This window comes from Crocuta crocuta, unplaced genomic scaffold, assembly GCF_008692635.1.
Source record: "Crocuta crocuta isolate KB4526 unplaced genomic scaffold, BGI_CrCroc_1.0 scaffold172, whole genome shotgun sequence".
In the NCBI taxonomy this organism is placed as follows: Eukaryota; Metazoa; Chordata; class Mammalia; order Carnivora; family Hyaenidae; genus Crocuta; species Crocuta crocuta.
In genome coordinates, this window is record NW_027528872.1 from 3,322,809 (window position 1) to 3,329,975 (window position 7,167).

Consider the following 7,167-nt stretch of genomic DNA (forward strand, 5'->3'; position numbering starts at 1 on the left):
TCAGCACAGAGCCCCATGCAGGGCTCAAACTCATGAACTGTGAGATCATGACTTGAGCCAAAATCAAGAGTTGTACACTTAATTGACTAAGCCACTCAGGCACCTGTCTCATTTTATTTTAAAGTAATCCCACCATGGGGCTCAAACTCATGACCCCAAGGTCAAGAGTCACATGCTTCACCAACTGAGCCAGCCAGGCATCCATCTTACTCCTTTTTTCTTTTTTAATGTTTCTTTATTTTGAGAGTGGGGGAGGGACAGAGAGAAGGGAGAGAATCCCAAGCAGGTTCTGCATTCTCAGCACAGAGCCTAATGCAGGGCTTGAACTCACAAACTGTGAGATCATGACCTGAGCCAAATCAAGAGTCGTGAGTTTGAGCCCCACACTGCGCTCTGCACTGATGGCATGGAGCCTGCTTGGGATTTTCCCACTCTCGCTGCCCCTCCCCAATCATGCTTTCTCTCTCCCTCTCAAAATATATAAATAAACATTTTTTTAAAAAAACATTAAGATTTGGAAGCTTAACCCAGGCATCTCCCCCATCTTACTCATTTTTAAATGAAGCCAAAATGAAATAAAAGTCTGTATATGGTTATGAATGAATAATAACTTTAATTCTGAGAACAACTGCCATTAGTCTGGCCACACTTTTCCCAAATTGTTCTCTCAAACACTGGTCCTGCCATTTTCTGGTTGGACTTTGGTTGACTGATGCACCAAGTCCATCCCTATGAATCACTTCTTAAGCTTTTGCACGCTAGATTGGGGCTTCCTGTTATGTTCACATAACATGCTTTTTATTATAATGATTAAAATCAATTGGACTAACTAAACTCCATGAGATGAAGTTCCATTTGGACAGATACCATATCTATGTCTCTTATAACAAGGTGTCCCTGGCCCAGGGTTGGTTAAATGAAATCTGACTTTAAGAGATAATGGCTTCTGAAGTAAAGAATTGTAGAAATAAAACTGATTGCCATGAGAAAAACACCAAATAGTGTACTTTGGAAATTTGAAGGGGGAAGAGACCTGGCTGGGAGGGATCAGGGAAGGCAACATGGAGGAGGCAGTAGTTGAGCTGGATCTTCCTTGAAAAGAGGTCTATGTTGGTTCAGGGAGAAATGAGAGTGCAGGAAGCCACTCCAGGAAACATTTGGGCCTAAGCGGTAGAAGGTCCAGAGAATGAAAGTAGCTTAATTTGCCAAGCATTATAAGATCTCTGAGGGGGTTAGAGTGGAAGAAAATGTTACAGACTGGAACCAGATCAGAGAAGGCCTTAAGAATTTGAACTAAATTTGGTGGGAAGTGGAGAACCATTGCACATTTTCAGGCAGAGAAACAAGGCTTGCTCTAAATAGATTAACGATCAAAGTAGATTAGAGGGAAGGCATACAGACTTGGCTGAGATGACTTAGGAATCACGTGAGTAGTTTAGGGAAGATCCTGGAAGAAGGTAACGGGAGTGGGGCCAGAGGAGGAATATGTGTAGGGAGTTGGGAAGGGGTTTGGTGAGAGGTGGGCCCATGATCTTAAGACCAAGCCTCATTTGAACAGTGGATGGTGTCTGCTCTATTCCAAGTCCTGTCATCTTGTATATTTGACTTCATCAAATTCTTTTTTTTTAATTTATTTATTTTTGAGAGAGACAGAGCATGAGCGGGGGAGGCGCAGAGAGAGAGGGAGACACAGATTCTGAAGCAGGCTTCAGGATCTGAGCTGTCAGCACAGAACCCAGTGGGGGGCTCGAACCCACGAACCGTGGGATCATGACCTGAGCCGAAGTCAGACGCTTAACCAACTGAGCCACCCAGGCGCCCCTGACCTCATCAAATTCTTAGGCGACCTCCCTTTGTTTTTGAGGGGGAACTCCATGTCTTAGGGAAAACAGGGTGAATTAGGAAAAGTTCTCAGCCAGGTTCCAGAGTTGAACTCAGATCTAGGCTGAGGAGACTTTTCTCCCCTAGGAAGCGTCGGGCAAGTAGTTCCTTAGCTGGGGGGCCTGTTGTGGCAGCACTCTGCTTCCGCTGAGCCTGGTGGGCGGAGTTGGAAGTCTAGAGACATTCCTGCCATCTTGATTCCCTCTGCTTCTTACAATTCCTTCGGTGCTTCCCTCTCATAAATGATGAATGTCTGCTACACCAGACACTGTTCCAGGCACTGCAGGAACAGAGTCCAACAGAACAACAGTATTGCCCTCGTGGAGTGTGACCAACAGTAAACGAGGTAAGTGGAGGGTGCCGGTGGGCAGGCGAGTGATGGGAGGTAGGATGGCCGGAGAAGGAAAGGCCTAAAGGAGGTGAGGGAACAGCAAAGTCTGCAAGGGCGCCAAGCAGGTGTGTCCCGCCTGCCGTGTTGACAGCAGAAGGGCCAGGGTCCCTACCCACAGGTATGTTGTTTTGAGGCAGTGCCAGAGAGATTGACAAGTGGAGCCGAAACCTGAAGGAGGTTTGTTTCCAGGCATAATCTGTCTTCCTGAACAACCATGAGGAAGCCTGTGTCCCCAACACAAGCCAGGAGCAGGTTGCTCGGAGTTAAAAACGGAGCCTAAAGCCAGGCCCTGGCAGCAGTCGTAGGTTTTGTTGTTTTGTTTGTTTTTTTGGTATAGCTGAGCTCATTCTGTACATCCATATCTGAGGCTCTTTTGGGAGTTTCAGATGCCACTTAAAAGACCTGTGTCGACTACGCAGACACATCCTTTCCTAGGGGGGCACTGGCTACCCATACTCCCCAGGTCCCGCCCTGCCATTATCCGGCACACACGAAGTGGCTGTTCCTCAAGCGGTGCCAGACGGGTGAGAGGACGGGCACCACAGCCCCGGAAGACTGTCTTAAGTGCCTTTTAAAGAGCTGCAGCAGGGAAGGCTTGTGAAAAGGATGAGGTTTAAACAGGGAAATGGGCACATGCATAGAAAGTCTAAGCACTGCCTCACCCAGCAGTACCCAGATGCGCCAGGGACACCAGGGCATGTCTGCCCAGAGCTGGGTTCCACAGCATGTCCCATGCCCGTAGCAGGGACCCCCTGCAGTCCCAGAAGACAGGAGACCGGCCCAGGTTAGCTTTGGGGAAAAGTTCGCCCTAACTCCGCCTTGCACGGTCAGTGCCCCCAGACGCGCGTCTGTATAACCTCCCTCGCTGGAAGTCCGGACGATCAGCAAGCAGCACCTCTGCTCCAGGTAGAGGGAACGCCTCGTGTCGCTGGAGTGCTTCCCTAACCATTAGTCCTGCCCACTCGATTGCCCCCCCTACAGGACCGCCACCAGACCCACCCTGGAGGGGCCGTGGGACCCTGAGCCTCACCCCTGTAGCAATTGGGACCAAAAGCCCTATTGTATTTGGCAAAAATGAGTGTGCTCACAATTCAGCCTGACGTCCCCCTTCTCACACGCCGCCTCCTAGCTGCCAGTAACAACCAGCATCCCAGAACCAGTCTCCTCCTCCTTGGCCTCCGTTTGCAGGTGCAGGTATAGGTTTTTCCTCAACTGGTTGATTCCCGTCCTACCTGGACCCTGTCACCCCCAGTCATAAACCCCCAGTTGGTTTATCCCAACTCTTAATTTGCATCACTGGATTTTCCAGCTCCTCTCCCACCATAAAGTGCATGTTGAGCGCAGGGATGGAGGGGATGAGCAGAGCCAGGAGCGAAGGAAAACCCAGCAGCTCAGCTCTGCCCAGCAGCCCCAACCTCCAGCGGGAACCAGATGCCTCATCGGGCCCTAGCCAGCAGCAAATGACTCAACCCCAGAGTTCCCAGACGTGGAACACTGGCCACCTCCCTGCTTCTTCCCACACAACAGGCCAACAGGCCATCTTTAAGTTGTGCTAAGTAAGTTGTATAACCTGTTCTCAGTGTAGACATGAGAGTGTGGTCCTTGCTTCCCAGAGGTTACCTACAATGCAGTCCCATGAATTAGGGATACAACGGAAGAGGATTACTGATCCCAAGGAGAATGAAAAGTATCTGGGGAGGTCAAGGCTGAATCTAATTCAGACTCTGTCCCAGATTATGTTAGTCTAGGGTCACAGGAACATGCGCTAACAAATATGCTTACATTTCCAGAGCCAAAAACTCCTCTTTGAGTAGCTGGGCATTGATACTGTTTTGGTGGAACATTCAGTTCTGCCTCTACCTTGTTAAGGTTCCTTTCTTCCCTCCTGTGGTAAACAACCAGACAGGATGGTGCCGTGAGCAGAGTCCGGAGATTCGGAACGCAGCATATGAGCAAGTCATACAACTTTCCCTGAGCCTCACTTTCCTCCTGAGGTCTTTGAAATCATCACTTGTACACCAAGTGCCTGGCACAGAGCAAGAAGTCAGTATCCTCTGAATGAATAAATGAGGTATGAATGTACATATCATGGAAATGGGTCCAAAAGAATGGCATTCTGTCAGGTTATAGTTAAGTTAAAAAATTAAAAAAAAAAAAACCAAGTAGAATATGAACCTCAACCACACTTCCTATCTCTGTCATTTTCATTCTCAGTGATGAAGAAAACACCTAATCATGAGCTGTTCATGGAGACACCAAGCTCTTCATCAGCTTCCCTAGCACTTGATGTCAACATGACTTTTCAGCCAGAATGTAGTTAAGAAAGCCTGAAGGGGTTTAAAATATTTAACGTCGGAGAAGAAAAACTTCAGAGATATGTAACGTTCCCAGATACGTTAAATGGGATGAAATCCATGCTCTGGAAAGGTGATCTGGGGAGCTTCTTGGGGCCCCCAAGAAGAGACAAAAGTAAATGCTCAGCTCCCCATAGCAGTGACCGTGATCCCAAATTCCTCTGGATTCCCATAAACCTGCTCCAACCTAGGAATCTGCCAAAGACTCCCGCGTGATTCCAACCCATTAACACACTCCAAGGTCATATAAATGAGGCTTCCTCCACATGCCGAGATAGGCCATCCAGTTCAGGAGCTCAGGAAATACTTGTGGGTCTTGAAAGTGCCTGCCAGCCTCTGCAAAGTGTGGTGAGTTCTCCCATGGTATGCAGAAAACAGCTGGCAAACAGCCATTGCCTATGGGTAGTCACACCTTGAGGTGAGGGGTCGGGAAGAGAAGAGGAAAGCGCCTTCACAGTGATATCCAAACCAGTGTTTTCACACACGGGAACGCAGGAGTTCTACATCTATGCTTCACCAAGACTCACCATAAATGAAGACGGGAAGAACGTCATAGAGAGAGGTGAATTGCCCAAAAACTTCCTTGTGAACCTCTGCTCCTGGCCCTTCAGCAACTGATCTTATGAAATGTAGTGTGTGAGCGCCCCCTACTGCTCTGACCTAGAATAAGACCCGGAGCAAGGATTCAAAACAATCTAACCCTAACCTAAACAGAATACTTTTAAACCAAATTAAAAGACTTTTGTCGAAAATACCCAGTGAAACAGTCCAAACTGCTAGCCACTCATTTATTTTTCAAAAGCCTTTGAACTAGACCAAAGCAGAATTGTCTTTACAGTTCTGGTTGCTATATTCCCCCAGGTCTCAGCGAAAATCTGCCATTGGTGATCCAGAAATATTTCCACCCTGCCACAGGCTTAATTTGTGGATCTTTTTTTGAGATGGAAAAAATCTGAGAAAGGGGTATTTCCCTGGGCTCAGCAGGACCGAGTACATGTTCCACAGCCCGACAGAATTTCTATCCATCCTCCTTTCCACTCACGGCTCCAAGCTGAGGTACCCCCATCACTGTGGGCTTCTGCTGCCCTTTGCTTAAGCTTCCCCCAAATGCAACCAGCAGTTAGCAGAAACGCATGGCTTAGGTCAGGATGAGAGGCAAAGGTGGATCCTTCTGAATCACAGATCAAAACTCGTAGTTCTGCTGCCCATGGCCAAGGACTCAAGGAAACGTGTCCTCCCTCCAGTCCACATTCGCCTCGGGCACAGGAATAAGAGAAAGCAGATGGTTTGGCCCCTGAGAAAGGGAAATACCCAGGGGCTGTTGGGGGTAGCCAAATAAATGGGAATGGGAAAGATTTTGAAATGCTTAAGAAGCCATTCCAGAGTCCAGCTAGTGAAAGTTCATTTTAGCCTTTTCCACGGTGGTGCCTAAGCCAGTGAGTTTATTACCTGGCAAGAGAGGTTTTGGACCCAGCGTCCTGAAGCTTCAGATTGGAGAGTACCTGGTTCCAGAAGGCAGTACAGGATTAAGTGCACAGGCTTAGGAGGCCAGCACCTGGGTTTGAACCTCTCATCCCTGATCACTGAGGACACCTGAGCAAGACACAGTGCACCTCCAGGCCTCAGTTTCCTCTCCTGCAAACGGGAGTGATAAAATACACATCGCAGGACTGTAACGAGCCTGCAGTTAGGTGATATATAGGACACATTGGGCACATGCCGCTGGTTGTCACTGACACTTCTATGTCACTGGAATAGAAGATCTGCCACATCCTATCCAGTGCCAACATCCAGCAGGGGAAAGACAGCAAGATAACTTCAAACACCCTGTGGCGGGGGAGGTGTGCGAAGAGAGGTGGAGGGACAGCGACTTCGTAGGCACCAGAAGCCTGTGTCTGCACTGCAGCAGGTTGGCCCAGATGACCTTTCAGGTTCTTTCCAACTGTGAGACTGAAGGGTGGGATTCTTCCAGAGTGCCCCACAGGCCATCATTAACCCCGGAAGTAGTTCCCACTGAGCAATTGAAGGATCACGGAAAAGTCCTGGCACAAACTGGAAAGGTCCCAGGCATAGGCTCCTTTCTCCCCACCCAGGCTGGTAGCCAGACCCGGTGACCTCACACCTACTAGGAATATGGGCCACCCTGGGCCCTGGACGTGCCTCAGAGCCCTCAGAACCGGCTTCCTAAGTGTCTATCTCCTACATCAATTGCCGCCTTCTTGGTCACGAATGGCAGTGGCCACCAGAAAAAGCTTGTTGAATTAAAGATTTTTCTTCATCCTTTCCTCTGGCTTACATAAATAAGCTTGTTACCATTTTTTGTGCAAGTCACAGGCTTCAAAGATTTCATTTCTTTCCAGACTGTTTCTGTACATTTCTCCAGTCCTAATAGGCATTTGGATAGCGTCCATATCATGAAATTCAAAGAGGTATCCGATGCCGTTTATTCTGGGAGCCGTTCTCACTGTGGAGAGAGAGCTTCTCCTTCTCTGCTGGACCTCATCCTCCCTTGCCCCCAGCCTCCCTCTCCCAGTATCCACC